This window comes from Schistocerca gregaria, chromosome 8 (assembly GCF_023897955.1).
Source record: "Schistocerca gregaria isolate iqSchGreg1 chromosome 8, iqSchGreg1.2, whole genome shotgun sequence".
Classification (NCBI taxonomy): Eukaryota; Metazoa; Arthropoda; class Insecta; order Orthoptera; family Acrididae; genus Schistocerca; species Schistocerca gregaria.
This window is the reverse complement of record NC_064927.1, coordinates 266,308,086-266,325,562: the sequence shown is the minus strand read 5'-3', so window position 1 is coordinate 266,325,562 and position 17,477 is coordinate 266,308,086. Positions and strand designations below refer to the sequence as shown.

The 17,477-nt window shown below is 40.1% G+C and overlaps 1 protein-coding gene across 8 annotated transcripts in view; it reads right to left on the bottom strand.

The window, feature by feature from the left end:
- LOC126284372 (calcium uptake protein 1 homolog, mitochondrial) overlaps window positions 1-17,477 on the bottom strand; it is a 613,419-nt gene that overhangs the window by 216,256 nt on the left and 379,686 nt on the right. The window lies entirely within an intron of this gene.

Sequence of the window (17,477 nt, the reverse complement as noted above, 5' to 3'; positions counted from 1 at the left end):
TCAAAGTGTGCCACGAAACACTCAGCAATGACCTCAGTATCAGCGCAGATGTTGCCACAGAGGGAGGTGCCATGAACTAATATGGATGGTGAGCAGCCACAAATGAGGTAGATTTCGGTCCATCTTCAGACAGTGGGGTGTTCGCAATTAAAGATAATACACACAGTTCCCAACACCTTCTCTTTTTTATTAAAAATTGTGATTTCACTTAAAGTCTCCTAAATGCTAGCAAGTGTTCTGAGGGCAACATCTGTGTCACTAAAGTGATTGCAGCAGCTTTATCTTCAGACCACTATGGCACACATTTCTGGCAGGGAGAGACCAGCAGATAGGGTATCATTGCTTTTGCAGTGTGTGTAATTGTGTCAATAGTATCTTGTACCACTCCCTTGATATCCTTGGCTGGTTTCAAAAATTGCTTTGGATGTGAAAGCTTGCCAGTTGGCCTTCTAAAGTGACCAATGTAGTGCATGTTCTATTGGTCAGTGGTTTGCAAAAGAGAATGGTGGGCACCTGGTAGTAGTTGCAACAGTCACTATGGACATACCACTGGATCAAAGGTGAGATACTCGAGCTGCAAACTGTAATATCTGTGGCTGATTATGTTCCATGGACCATACTGAAAGGTGTTATGTAGCCAGACTTCCAGGTCTGAAATTACTTGCTCTATTACTTGGCACCTGCTAGATGTAGTTTGGCTGCCTCAAAGAGGCTTTTGGGCACTGAAGTCACCCAGCAGGTGTAAGGATGGAGGCAGATGTCCCATTAGCTCCACCAGCTCGTGATACTGTATAGATGAATGGCAACTGTTTCTAAGGCAGTGATTAATGACACTGGTTCACTGAAAGTGTCAGAGCGTATGACGGTGCAGATTTCCCAAGATGCCCTCTTTGTGTTAATCTGATATTTACAGTAGAATTTTTTATTCTAAATCTACTTCTACATCTACATAACTACTCTGCAAAACAGAATTAAGTGCCTGGCAGAGGGTTCTTCAGACCACCTGCAGACTATTTCTCTACAGTTTCATTCTTGTAACAGCTCGTGAAAAAAATTAACACACTCTCCCTAGCAGCTTCGATTTTTCTTTCTTATTTTATGATGATAATCATCATTTCTCACTATGTAGGCTGGTGCAATCAAAATACTTTTACATTCAGAGGGGAAAATTCATGATTAACATTTCATGAAAAGTTCCTCTGCACACTGTAAATGCCAACCTATTCCCTTATCATACTCTTGACACTCTTACTATTTTATGGTAATACAAAAGAAGCTGCCCTTTCTGGACTTTTCTGACATCCTCTGTCAATTCTATCTGGTAAAGATCCCACATCACACAGCAATACTCTAGCAGGAACAGAGAATGTGCAGTGTAGGTGGTCTCTTTAGTAGATCTATTGCACCTTCTAAGTGTTCTGCCAACTTAATTCAGTCTTGTGCTTGTCTTCCCTACAACATTATCTATGTGATAGTCCCAATCCAAATTGTTTGTAATTGAATTTCTAGGTATTAGTTGAATTAACAGCTATCAGGTTTGTGCAATTTATTGTGCAACTGAATCTTAATGTATTTCTTTTAGTACTCATCTGAATGACCCCACACTTTTCCTTACTCAGAGTCAACTGCACTTTCTACACCACACAGATATCATGTCTAAGTCATTTTTCAATTGGTTTTGATCTTTTGATGACTTCACTAGATGATAAATGACAGCATTATCTGCATTAGGAACAACAGAGGGCCTGTAACATTTCATTGGGGAATGCCAGATATGATTTCTGTTTTGCTCCATGACTTTCCATCTATTACCGTGAACTCTGACCTTTCCGACATGAAATCATGAATCTATTCACACAACAGATGTGATGCTCATCAGGCACGTAATCTGGTTAGAAGTCTCTTTTGAGGACCAGTGTCAAAAGCCTTCTGAAAATCTAGAAATATGGAACCAATTTGAGATTCACTGTGATAGCATCTATTACTTCATGTGAATAAAGAGTACTTGTGTTTCATGATGATTTTTTTCTGATACTGTGCAGACTATTTGTCAACAGACCATTTTGTTTAAAGTATTTCATAATGTTTGAATGCAGTATATGCTCCAAAATCATACTGCAAATCGATGTCTATAATTCATCAGATTATGCCTACTACCCCTCTTGACTACTGGTGTGACCTATGCAACTCCAGTCTTTTGTTATGGATCTTTTGTCGAGCGGTCAGTTTTATATGATAGCTAAGTATGGAATTACTGTACCAGCATACTCGGAAAGGAACCTAATTGGTATACAACCTCAACCAAAAGACTTGTCATTACTAAGTGATTTAAGCTGCTTCACTGCACCTAGGATATATACTTCTAAGTTACTCATGTCGACAGCTGTTCTTGAGTCGAGCTCTGGAATATTTATTTCATCTTCTTTAGTGAAGGAATTTCGTAAAACTGTATTTAGTAGCCCTTCTTTGGTGGCACTGTCAATGGTAATATTACCATTGCTATCATCCAGTGAAGTTATTGGTTGTGTCTTCCAGTTGGTGTATTTTATACATAATCATAATCTCTTACAATTTTCTGGTACATTTTGAGACAGCACTGTGGGGCTATTAAATGCATCCTTCATAGAAGTCCATGTTAAGTTTCAGGCTTTAGTAAAACATCATCAGTCTTGGAAATTTTGTGTTCTTTTAAATTTGGCAGGCTTTTCTTGTTGTTTTTGCGACAATGTTTCGACCTGTTTTGCATACCATAGGGGTTCAGTGCCATCTTTTATGACTTTATTCGCAATAATCTCTCAATTTCTGTTGATATTATTTCTTGGAGTGTAAGCCACATCTGGTCTACACTTACATAGTTAGTTTGCAATGAGTGGAGGCTGTCTGTCAGAAAGAGTCAAGTAAATTTTTATATGCTTTCTAATAGATATATTTTGTGTTCATTTTTGGTTGATTTGGATGTTGGCATATTAAGTCCCATTATCATGATCATGTGGTCACTAATCCCTGTATCCCTCGTGAAGTTCCCTATTTGCTCAGAATTATTTGTCGCTAAGAGGTCAAGAACATTTTCGCAACCATTTAACAGTTTGAGTGGGATTCTGAACTAATTGTTCAAAAAAAAATTTCAGAGAAAGAATTTAGAACAATATCTGACAAGGACTTATTCCTACCACTAGAATTGAACACACATTTTCACCAACAAACAGAGAGTAGACTGAAATCACCACCAAATATATGTGTATGAGTAGGGCACATATTCGATGTGATACTCAGCTTTTCTTTGAACTGTTCAGTAACTGAATCATCTGATTTGTGGGGAGGGGGGTTAAAAGGAACCAATTATTACTTACTCCAGTTGTCAAGCCCCATACTAGCTCAAGGAGCTATGTACTTAAATTTCAATACAAGATAAACTACTTCTAACTGCAACAAACATATCATAACAGCTGTATTTAATCTATACTTTCCGACTACCCTCAGGCCCATGGTAAAAACTTCAGCTGAACTTATCTCCAGCTTTAGCCAGCTTTCAATTCTGATAATTATTTGAGCTTCAGTGCTTTCTATTAGTGCTAGGAGCTGTGGGTCTTTCCCAACATGGCTACCACAATTTACAGCTATAATACTTATTGTTGCTATGTCTACCCACACCCTGCGTTTGTCCTCTATCTTTCAAAACTGAAGCCCTTTCTTTTGCTTTTCCGAAATCCTCTAACCTAAAAAAAACTGCCCAGTGCATTCTATACAGCCCCCATTACCAATGTAGCTGCCTTCTGTATGGAGTTGACTCCTGACCTATTAACTAGAACCTGAACCCCACCACCATATGTTCCAAGACCACAAATCTGCACCCTACACGGTCAGAGAACCATCTGTGCCACTGACTCAAGACTCTCCACTCGGCTCTGCACTGAAGGCCCACAATCAGTCCTGTTAACAATGCTATGTTAACGAAGCTACAGATGGTGAGTTATGCTTTCATCTGCCCAACATGACCAGCAGTATTTACCACTTCAGCTAACAACCTGAAACCAGACAGAATCTCTTATGATCCAAAGCAACACACATTGTTGGGACCAACTTGAGCCACTACCTGCAGTAAGCTGCATGCTGTGTTCTTAACGGCATCCAGAAGCAGCCTCTCCACATCCAGAATGACTCTGCCCATTATGCAGGTAGAGTGCATACTGCATTTCTTCCACTCCTTGGTAGTCCTAGCCATAAGGGGCCCCATTACATGCTTAACATTGGAGCTCCCATCCAGTATTAATCTTACCCTCTACGAATGGCCATACCTTGCTGGCCAGAGGCTTCCTCTGACACTGGGCAAGCAACTGCATTTGGCTCAGCCACAGACAGCACTTGAAACCTCTATGTCAGATGAACAGGGGAGGCCTTTCTACAGGTCCCCCAGAAAGTCATTTGCTGCATGCCACACTGAGAAATGCCACTTGGTCGTGGGTTCGTGGTCATTCTAAATGTGGGCAGTAACAGGAAGAGTCACAGTCCTGGACCGACAGGGTGATACATGCATGCACTGGTAGTACCTCGGATCCCCAGATCTGGTCCCTTAGAGTGATGTCCATAGGCAACAGACTCAAGCTGTATAACTGAAGCCAACAGCATCTGGAGCTGCAAACTAAAAGTCACCAAATCAGCTCACATCTGACTACAGTCACAGTATCTATCCATACTAAAGGTGGTGGAACTAAACTGAAATGCAAAAGTTGTGGGGTAGCGATATGCACATATATCAGTGATGCTAATATCATATACACAGGGTATAAAAGTACAGTGATTTGGTGGAGCTGTCATTTGTACTCGGGCAAGTCATGTGAAAAGATTTCTGACATGATTATGGCTGCACAACAGGAATTAACAGATTTTGAATATTGAGTGGTGGTTGGATCTAGTGATATGGGGAATTCCATTTCTGCCGAGAATACCCTGTTTCAGGCATTACCTCTCACCACCAACAACACAGTGGCCGATGGCCTTCACTTAATGTCTGAGAGCAGCGGCATTTGCATTAAGTTGTCAGTGTTAGCAGACAAGTAACACTGCACGAAATAATCGCAGATATCACTGCAGGATGCTCAACGAATGTATCCATTAGGATAGTGTGGCAAAAGTTAGATTTAATGGGCTACGGCAGCAGACAACCAACACAAATGCCTTTGCTAACAGCATGACATAACCTGCAGTGTCCCTCCTTGGCAAGTGAGGATATCGGTTGGGTCCTAAATGACTGGGGAAACTGTGGCCTGGTCAGATGAGTCCCAATTTCAGATGGTAAAGCTGATAGTACAGTTCAAGTGGTTGATTTAGGGGAGGAGACCAAACAGCGAGGTCATCGGTCCCATCGGATAAGGGAAGGAAGTCAGCCACACCCATTCAAAGAAAATATCCAGGCATCTGCCTGAAGCAATTTAAGGAAATCACAGAATATCTAAATCAGCATGGCTGGGGCAGGTTTGAATCATCGTCTTCTCAAATGCGAGTCCAATGTGCTAAAAGGTAGTGTTTGAGTGTAGTGTAGGGCCCACAAAGACATGGACCCAAGTTGTCAACAAGGCACTGTGCTAGCTAGTGGCGGCTCCATAATGATGTGGTCTGTGTTTGCTTGGAATGGAGTGGGTCCTCTGGTCCCATGAACAGATCATTCACTGCAACTGATTGTGTTCGACTAATTGGAGATCATTCACGGATTTCATATTCCCAAACAATGACAGAATTTTTATGGGTGAGATTGCCATGTCACCAGCTTGAACATTCTGGAAAATTCAAGTGAAAGATTTGGTCATCCAGACTGCCTGACATAAATTTCATCAAACATTTATCCAACATAATCAAGAGGCCAGTTTGTGCACAAAATCCTGCACCGGTAACACTTTCACAATCACGGATGGGTACAGAGGCAGCATGGCTCAGTTTTTCTGCAGAGTATTTCCAATAACTTGTCGAGCCCTTAGCACATCAAGTTGCTGCACTATGCTGGGCAAAAGTAGATCTAACATGATATTACGAGGTATCTCATGACTTTAGTCACCTCAGTGTGTAGCCTAGACAGTTATTGAAGCCCCCACTCTGGTCACCAAAACACCTCTGCACAACAAGCAAGATCTACAACTGTAATGGCTGTTCACACAAAAACAAATGCCTGTTGCAACACAAGCAGCAAAGACATACAAAACACAGTTATTAAAATGCAGAACTGTGACTACTAGATTCACAAATACACAAGAAATGTAAGAATTTGAAGAAAAATGCACACCAGTTTAATGGGGTTTCTGGGAACAGGTCTCTTGAGTAGCCACTCCAACTGTGGACTAAGATGCAATAAATAGTTGGAGCTGGACCAGATGGTGATGGTAGTCATTAAAGTTCTGTTATTGCAGTGCTCATTTAATTTCGAAGGGATGGGCACTGTTGCGATTAAGCCGTTATGAAATACATGAAATGTATTTGCAGTTGCAAATATGGACAACCGTCAGCTGTACAATGGAATGACGATAATGAAAATTTGTGACAGGCTGGGATTTAAAACTCATTTTCCACTTATTGCAAGTGGTCGCCTTACCATTTAGCTACCCCAACATGACTCATGGCCAGACACAACCTTCCATATGTCAGCCATGCATCTACAACCTGTATTCCAACAACCATTAAATATATTCCCTGTATGGGAGACATTTTACTTGAAGCCCACTCGCCCAGCATCAGTGGATAAATACAATGTTGCAGTGCCTGTATTATTCCGAATTATGATGCAATGTTCCTTTACATATGCACACATGTTTGGATACATAAATGGTATGGCGACCACTCGCAATAGGCAGAAAACCCAGGTTCAAGTCCCAGTCTGGCACAGATCCCATTGCCATCATTCCATTATACAGCTGATATTCCAACTGTGAATACATTTCGTGCATTAAAACTCCACCAAATGTCCTGAGCAAGCAGTGAAGGGGAAAGAGGGGTACAAATTATATTGCTGGGCTGAACAATGCTCCTTATGAATGTGAGGTTCTCCTTCAATACTCATAGTTTCAACCTTGGGGAGGATGGGATCTGGATCAACAGGAGCTGAAGAATTCAGCTGAACTTTGTAATTTTCCTTTCTTGCCCCTGTATGTTTTCAGCCTCTGTGAGAATTTTCGTATCTTGAGTTCTGGGAAAGAAGAGGACTGTTCTTTTCTATGACCTATAGCCGAGGGGGGGGGGGGGGGGTTGGGTGAGCTGATATCACCTCCCCCACCTGAGGAAACAGTTGCCTAGGGCCAGGAGTTGCTCTTTGACACCTTATCATGAGAGGTGTGAATTTTGACACAATGTTTGCAAAGTTTGACATCATATCAATTGGGTGGAGTCATTTAAACTTTTTCTCTGGATCGTGATAAGACAGGTGAGCATTTGTTTTACATCCCTGCATTTTCTTCTCCCACTTGACAACTTGAACATGTCCGTGAATGACAGATGTGGTGTTCTGGGCAGTTTACACACACAACTGGTTGTTTGCAAGGCTGCTCTCATGCATTGTCCTTCCATATGTTCTGCAAGTAGCCTCGTTAGTACTGTGAGAGAATGTGTCTAAATCTCTAAACATCTCATAGGAGGAGTAAAATAGTGTTTGACGTCATACCTACACACTATGACCTTAACTTCCTTACATAAAACATGTTCACTGAAATGTAGGACAAAAGCTCCACAGTCCATCCTATTACCCTTAGATCCTCTCTCAAAGTGACAAACAAAATGTATTCCATAGCATTCCAGGTCAGCATGCAGTTCTTCATCTATTTGTAGTATTAGGTACCAATGGAAGATGACATCTTGAATCCCACTGAGTTTGTTATGAGATGAGATGGCAAATGATTTTCTACCAGTTCTAGAGCATACCAAGAACTGGGCAAACTGTCAGCCTCCATTTCCCCTTGTCTGACTTTCACCTTGTGGTGTGGCGAAAGGTGGAAATACCATGGAGATGTAAGCCTCTGTACTGGTATCTTGCTTTCTATCTACCAAGACAGGGGTGTTGGCATAGTCACAGTGAAGGTGAGTTTGACCCACTTCATTGCAGTTCTTCTGTCATGATGCCACACATTTTGATCAGAGTCTCTTCCCACAGATTCCACACCACCACGTCAAAGGCTACCTGGTATAGTAGAGGTTGGGCATCTCAGTGCCCCAGATTGGCAAGGCACCTATTCCTTGGCATATATGGGGATGTTACAGCTTACACATTGTCAGTACAAACTCTATGTTGTCAGGAAGGGCTACAACCATGAGGGTAAGTGACAAATCCCCTATGATGAATTAGCTAACACACTGAATTCTGGGTGCAAATATTAATCCACTCTAATAGTAGGTGTAGAAGATCATAGCACACGGTGGATAGTTTATACTCCCAATAAGGTGTCCTGCAACCAACCCACACTTCCATGAAATTTAGAAAAGTAGAGGTCAAACCCAAAAAGATCATAAATAATTACGGCAAAAAGATTGAGGTAAAGGTGCTAACACTGACAGGTGTCTTACTAATAGCTGAATAATCAATATAAGGTCTTTATTAGGTGTAGGATTTAGTTTAGTTGCCTCTTGCAACATGCACGGAATTACCAAATAGTCTATACCAGCCCCTGACACCATAGGGGGAATTATCCTTCAGGAACATGCTACCATTTTGAGGGTGCATCACTTTTATTAAGGAATGCTACCAGTTCCCAAGCAGTCTGTCAGCTGAGCTTGATGCCAAGATCATTGGAACCAGTTCCACGCAAAGCTGACACCATACACAGGCTTGGTATTGCTAACAGTTTGTACAAAGCATTTTGTTGACAGACACGATCATCTATCTGTTCCACACCTGAATATCTCTCTCTCTCTCTCTCTCTCTCTCTCTCTCTCTCTCTCTCTCTCTCTCTCTCTCTCTCTCTCTCTCTGTCTAATTCCATGTTGTTGTTGTTGTCTTCAGTCCTGAGACTGGTTGATGCAGCTCTCCATGCTACTCTATCCTGTGCAAGGTTCTTCATCTCCCAGTACCTACAGCACCCTACATCCTTCTGAATCTGCTTAGTGTATTCAGCTCTTGGTCTCCCTCTACGATTTTTATCCTCCACGCTGCTCTCCAGTACTAAATTGGTGATCCCTTGGTGCCTAGAACATGTCCTACCAACTGAGCCCTTCTTCCGGTCAATTCTATTCAATACCTCCTCATTAGTTATGTGATCTACCCATCTAATCATCAGCATTCTTCTATACACCACATTTCAAAAGCTTCTATTCTCTTCTTGTCCAAACTATTTATCATCCATGTTTCACTTCCATACATGGCTACACTCCATACAAATACTTTCAGAAACAACTTCCTGACACTTAAATCAATACTCGACATTGAGTTTAACATTAACAAATTTCTCTTCTTCAGAAACGCTTTCCTTGCCATTGCCAGTCTACATTTTATATCCTCTCTATTTCGATCATCATCAGTTATTTTGCTTCCCAAATAGCAAAACTCCTTTACTACTTTAAGAGTCTCATTTTCTAATCTAATTCCCTCAGCATCACCCGACTTAATTCGACTACATTCCATTATCCTTGTTTTGCTTTTGTTGATGTTCATCTTATATCCTCCTTTCAAGACACTGTCCATTCTGTTCAACTGCTCTTCCAAGTCCTTAGCTGTCTCTGACTGAATTACAATGTCATCAGCGAACCTGAAAGTTTTTATTTCTTCTCCATGGATTTTAATACCTACTCCGAACTTTCCTTTTGTTTCCTTTACTGCTTGCTCAATATACAGATTGAATAGCATTGGGGAGAGGCTACAACCCTGTCTCAGCCTCTTCCCAACAACTGATCCCCTTCCATGTCCCTCGACTCTTATAACTGCCATCTGGTTTATGTACAAACTGTAAATAGCCTTTCACTCCCTGTATTTTACCCATTCCACCTTCAGAATTTGAAAGAGAGTATACAAGTCAACATTGTCAAAAGCTTTCTCTAAGTCTACAAATGCTAGAAACGTAGGTTTGTCTTTCCTTAATGTTTCTTCTAAGATAAGTTGTAGGGTCAGTATTGCCTCACATGTTCTGATATTTCTACGGAATCCAAACTGATCTTCCCCGAGGTCGGCATCTACCAGTTTTTCCATTTGTCTGTAATAAATTTGAGTTAGTATTTTGCAGCTGTGACTTATTAAACTGATAGTTCGGTAATTTTCACATCTGTCAACAACTGCTTCCTTTGGGATTGGAATTAACATATTCTTCTTGAAGTCTGAGGGAATTTCGCCTGTCTCATACATCTTGCTCACTAGATGGTAGAGTTTTGTCAGGACTGGCTCTCCCAAGGCTGTCAGTAGTTCTAATGGTACGTTGTCTACTCCCGGGGCCTTGTTTCGACTCAGGTCTTTCAGTGCTCTGTCAAACTCTTCACGCAGTATCATATCTCCCATTTCACCTTCATCTACGTCTTCTTCCATTTCCATAATATTGTCCTCAAGAACATCACCCCTGTATAGACCCTCTATATACTCCTTCCATCTTTCTGCTTGAATCCCTTCTTTGCTTAGAACTGGGTTTCCATCTGAGCTCTCGATATTCATACAAGTGGTTCTCTTTTCTCCAAAGGTCTCTTTAATTTTCCTGTAGGCAGTATCTATATTACCCCTCAGGAGATAAGCTTCTACATCCTTACATTTGTCCTCTAGCCATCCCTACTTAGCCATTTTGCACTTCCTGTCAATCTCATTTTTGAGACGTTTGTATTCCTTTATGCCTGCTTCGCTTACTGCATTTTTGTATTTTCTCCTTTCATCAATTAAATTCAGTATCTCTTCTGTTACCCAAGGATTTCTACTAGCCCACGTCTTGTTACCAACTTGATCCTCTGCTGCCTTCACTATTTCATTCCTCAAAGCTACCCATTCTTCTTCTGCTGTATTTCTTTCCCCCATTCCTGTCAATTGTTCCCTTATACTCTGCCTGAAACTCTGTACAACCTCTGGTTCTTTCACTTTATCCAGGTCTTATCTCCTTAAATTCCCACCTTTTAGCAGTTTCTTCAGTGTCAATCTACAGTTCATAACCAATAGATTGTGGCCAGAGTCCACATCTGCCCCTCGAAATTTCTTACAAATTAAAATCTGGTTCCTAAATCTCTGTCTTACCATTATATAATCTATCTGAAACCTTCTAGTATCTCCAGGGTTCTTTCATGTATACAACCTTCTTTCATGATTCTTGAACCAAATGTTAGCTATGATTAAGTTATACTCTGTGCAAAATTCTACCAGGTGGCTTCCTTTTGCATTTCTTAGCCCCAACCCATATTCACCTACTATGTTTCCTTCTCTTCCTTTTCACCTCTAGAATTCCAGTCACCCATGACTATTAAATTTTCATCTCCCTTCACTACCTGAGTAACTTCTTTTATTTCATCATACATTTCATCAATTTCTTCATTATCTGCAGAGCTAGTTGGCATATAAACTTGTACTACTGTAGTAGGCATGGGCTTTGTGTCTATCTTGGCCACAATAATGCGTTCACTATGCTGCTTGTAGTAGCTTACCCACAATCCTATTTTTTATTCATTATTAAACCTACTCCTGCATTACCCCTATTTGATTTTGTATTTATAACCCTGTATTCACCTGACCAAAAGTCTTGCTCCTCCTGCCACCGAACTTCACTAATTCCTGCTATATCTAACTTTAACCTATCCATTTCCCTTTTTAAATTTTCTAACCTACCTGCCCGATTAAAGGATCTGACATTCCATGCTCCGACCCATAGAACGCCAGTTTTCTTTCTCCTGGTAACGACGTCCTCTTTAATAGTCCCCACCCAGAGATACGAATGGGGGACTATTTTACCTACGGAATATTTTACCCAAGAGGACGCCATCATCATTTTATCATACAAAGCTGCATGCCCTCAGGAAAAATTACAGCTGTAGTTTCCCCTTGCTTTCAGCCGTTCGCAGTACCAGCACAGCAAGCATTCCATAGTATGACTAAAATACTGCTACATGGTCATGAACATATTATACAGAAAGTAGAGTGAATTACACTAATACTGTAATACAAATATTCTGAATAAGGAAAACATGAGCGTCTGCTTTACTGAAGTAAAGAATTATTTACAGTATTGCTCATTCTTAACTGTGTCTGTGTCTCTGTGTGTGTGTTTGTGGCAACTGAGAATTGGTATGATCCATTTCATTTCTTATTCAATTTCCCTCCAATCTGATCTGTTCAGTTCAAATTTACAATTTAGACCAGTGTAGTTTGTTTGGGCACTGCCAGATCTCTTTCTGTAATGTCACCTGTCCAAAAATCTTTTGAGTGACTGCTAGTGTCATGTTACTAGATAGGATCTACTCTGAGCCCCATATCCACCTAGCTCTGACACCTTCAAGTGGGGCTTAGCAGTGTTGCATGCGAACAGTTTGACTAGTACCCATTCCTCCATAAGTAGATGGAGGGATTTCAGTATCTTAGTTCCAAGTGGTAACTTGTAACAAGTCTTAGGAAACACTGCAAAGGAGAGCAGTATACAGGGACTTGGCAACTAATGCCATGAAATTTCATTTACTGTCATCCTGGTTTGTATATGGAGATAAACAGCACAAGTTAGTACAAACCAGCTAGACACAGAATATTATTTGTTAGTGATGTATGTTTTCCAGTCCAGAGGTCTTGCTGATTATATTTAGATAGTTACAAGGCATTAATGATGGATTTTGGTGAATTGGTAAGTCTGACCCCTCCCCTGTAGATTAATGTGGGTCTGGTGACCGTATTTAAGACAGTATTCAGACGTGTTGCAGTGCTGGTAAGTTATCCAAGCCTGCTGAAAAATTCTCCTTGGTTAACCTTTGGAGCAGCTCACCATATAATTTGTCTTGCACGCACAGAGCACATGGATTCAAGCCACAAGCAAGACTTCATACAATGCCACTGTCCTTAACTACCTGAATAATTTCTTTTATCTCTTCATACATTCTTTCACTCTCTTTCATCATCTGGAGTGCTAGTTGGCATAAATTTTTAGTACTGTGGCGGGTGTTGGCTTGTGTCTATCTTGGCTATGATAACATATTCACTATTCTGGTCATAGTAGCTTACCTGCATTCCTATTTTCTTATTCATTACCAGACCTACTCCTGCACTGCATCTATTTGATTTTATATTTATAACCTTGTGCTCATCTAACCAGAAGTCATGTTCCTTCTGCCACTACACTTTACTAATTCCCATTACATAAATCTTCAACTTATCCATTCCCTTTTTAAACTTCCTAGCCTACTTTCCCAATTAAAGTATCTAACATTCCACACTCCAACCAATAGAATGCCACTTTTTCCTCTCCTAATGACACCACCGTCTTGAGCAGTTTCCACCTGGAGATCTGAATGGGGGACTGTTTTACCTCCAGGACTTACGCCGTATTATGTAACTTTAAATACAGTAAAAATTCAATACCTAGAACACTATGATTGTTTTTAGTAGATAAGATTTACACTGAAGATGATGTATTGTTGTAGGGTTCTGGATGCTTGGAAACATGACTATTAGTGTCTTTTCAATAACTATTAATCCAGCTTTATTAACAAACTGAATGTTATTAGATAATGAATGCAAATTAAAATAGTAAAAATGTGATTGAAGCAACACAGTCAAAATATACAACAAACTTGTTTGACTTATTCATGTAATTCATTGGAATTTATAAAACAACGTGAAAGACACTATGTCTTCTATATTAATTTCTTTTTAAATGTCTCATTGTCTCAAAAAACCTTAAAATGTGTTTGACACTGTCATTTTCATCAGATGAGGCAGAGCATACATCTACACCCACAACACTTAATGCTCTTGTGTCAGCATACACATGACATGGTTTGGAGGCTCTGTATGTCACAGTTGGATACCATGGATCAAAAGACAGTTTTCTATATTAAGGTGATCAAGAATTACAATGTTTCACCAGTGATATTCTGTAGTCACATGAATAATTCAAATCACCTGAAATCTATTTCTTTCCTCACACCCACATATCCAAAACTATCCAACTCCCCAATGACACCACTGAAGATATGAAGCTGTCACACAGAAATACTGTATTGGAATGTAATGTATCATTTCACAAAAGTGGTAAGCTACCTATTATTATCTGTTACTGGTGAATGCTGTGTAGTTTTGTACATCTAAATTTGTGGCTAAAATGTGAATATGCATACAATACGACTATTTGTTTGTACATGCATGAAAGTAGGAAGCTGGAGACTGTGTTTGTACAAGAAAGTGTGGTGATGACAGCTGGTTTCTGCCATTCATCACTTGCTGCGTTATTGGTTACTTCATAGAGGTACTCCCATTCTCGGATACACCCTGTGCTCCAGAGAATGCTGAAGCGCATGTCAATAAAAGGATGACACCATGAGGACAGCTGAAAATTCATTCTGTCTCTAAAAGACTGCTCAATTTATGCACTGAATGTCAACGTTTAAAAACAAAAAAAGCATAACAAACAGTGAAACTTTCTGGCAGATTAAAACTGTGTGCCCGACCGAGACTCGAACTCGGGACCTTTGCCTTTCGCGGGCAACTGCTCTACCATCTGAGCTACCGAAGCACGACTCACACCTGGTACTCACAGCTTTACTTCTGCCAGTATCTCGTCTCCTACCTTCCAAACTTCCAAGTCGATGGCAATATCGGAACACGTGAGGCAATACTGACACTACGGTTTATCTTAGAAGTTAGATTAAGGAAAGGCAAACCTAAGTTTCTAGCATTTGTAGACTTAGAAAAAGCTTTTGACAATGTTGACTGGAATACTCTCTTTCAAATTCTAAAGGTGGCAGGGGTAAAAGACAGGGAGCAAAAGGCTATTTACAATTTGTACATAAACCAGATGGCAGTTATAAGAGTCGAGGGACATGAAAGGGAAGCAGTTGTTGGGATGGGAGTGAGACAGGGTTGTAGCCTCTCCCCAATGTTATTCAATGTGTATATTGAGCAAGCAGTAAAGGAAATGAAAGAAAAATTCAGAGTAGGTATTAAAATTCATGGAGAAGAAATAAAAACTTTCAGGTTCGCCGATGACATTGTAATTCTGTCAGAGACAGCAAAGGACTTGGAAGAGCAGTTGAACGGAATGCAAGGTATCTTCAAAGGGGAATATAAGATGAACATCAACAAAAGCAAAACAAGGATAATGGCATGTATTTGAATTAGGTTGGGTGATGCTGAGGGAATTAGATTAGGAAATGAGACACTTAAAGTAGTAAAGGAGTTTTGATATTTGGGGAGCAAAATGACTGATGATGGTCGAAGTAGAGAGGATATAAAATGTAGACTGGCAATGGCAAGGAAATCGTTTCTGAAGAAGAGAAATTTGTTAATGTTAAACTCAATGTTGAGTATAGATTTAAGTGTCAGGACGTTGTTTCTGAAAGTATTTGTATGGAGTGTAGCCATGTATGGAAGTGAAACATGGACGATAAATAGTTTGGACAAGAAGAGAATAAAAGCTTTCCAAATGTGGTGCTACAGAGGAATGAGGAAGATTAGATGGGTAGATCACATAACTAATGAGGAAGTATTGAACAGGATTGGAGAGAAGAGGAGTTTGTGGCACAACTTGACTAGAAGAAGGGATCAGTTGTAGGACATGTTCTAATGCATCAAAGGATCACCAATTTAGTATTGGAGGGCAACGTGGAGGGTAAAAATTGTAGAGGGAGGCCAAGAGATGAATACACTAAGCAGATTCAGAAGGATGTAGGTTGCAGTATGTACTGGGACATGATGAAGCTTGCACGGATAGAGTAGCATGGAGAGCTGCATCAAACCAGTCTCAGAACTGAAGACCACAACAACAACATTAGTATTTTACCACCCCATAGATCAGTTTTCAATTATCTAGCTTAATACGAAGAGATTGGTTGATTTGGGCAAAGGGACCAAATAGCAAGATCATCAGTCCCATCAGATTAGGGAAAACTGGGGAAGAAAGTCAGTCGTACCATTTCAAAGAAAACCATCCCAAATGATTTCAGATCACAGAAAAACCAAATCAGAATGGCCGGACATGGGTTTAACCATCATCCTCCCAAATGAGAGTACAGTGCGCTAACCACTGTGCAACTTCGCTTGGTAATATGAAGAGAAATGAAATGTAGCTCGTACAAGATCATATCAGTGTATGCATAATACTTAACAAGGAGAGGACAAATGGTTGGCCACAGAATTGTGAAGGACCCATCACAGCATTTGCCTGACAATTTAGGAAAACCATCAAAAATTTAAATAAGGGTGTCTGGAAAGAGTATGGGACTCCATTCTCTCAGAACCTGGAACCACTGTCCTCACAAGTGCAAGAATCCATCTGGTTACACCTAAAGCACAATTCCCTTGCATTTGTAGACATTTGGAGAAAACCAGTGTTTCACCCCATTTTCTATGCAAGGTGGGTGTCTTCTGCAGTTGTAATGTGTGTGTTGGTTTTCACTGCAGCACACTCACTATGCACATTATTAGTTCCTAGACAAGAATGCTTTAATTGTATGTAGACCCTTAATGTTCTCCTTACACTCTCAGCAACTTATTTTCATGAAGTTCCCTTTATCAGCATCTCAATACTTTCTGTAATATTGTTTTTCATCATAACTGTTCAACTCACAGTTATCTTGCCATCTTACTGTTGATGAGGCAAGTTGGGGTTTTTTTAGGTACATAATACAACACTTATCTAAATCATATATCCTGTTTCCAATTGTTCAAGTAGTGTTACACACTAATTTGTGGAGAGCCAGAAAGAAGGAAGGGGATTTTCATAATAGAACACATTGAATGTATTTTCTTCACTATTTAGATTTTTTTAATAGGCCTATACAAAAGAAATCTATCAAACTAGCTAAGAATTAATAAATGAAATTAACATCAAGAATAAATTTTTTATTTATGCAAATTAACATATATATGACGATTTCTTGTGGTTATATATAAGCAGAGTGTAAACCACTACCATGTCAGTAGCACTTCTAGACCTGATGCTGAGCACACATCTGTAGGGCCTAGGACGCATTGAACAGCCGCCCTTTGATGCCCTCAAACTTCACAATTCTGATCCCAGTGGAAGCACACCACAGAGTCAGCCGAGTAACAGATAAAAGATGTGCACTACAATGACCTGCTAGGTGAAAGTCTTGTGGGCCTGAATCCCATAATTTAATGGTGATGTATTCAGAGGTTCGTGTTTCACGCTTTTCACTTTTTCACAGAATAAAAACAGACTCCCATTTAGTGTCTGTCCATTTCTTTCTTTTGTAAACTAACAATTGTGCAAGCATCGCGTACAATGTGCACTTATCTTACGAATTCGATTTACATTAAACTATTCTTTTAACTACATAACTTCCTTGGGATATTTTACAAGCCACTGTATGTAATTTTCTCTGCTTGC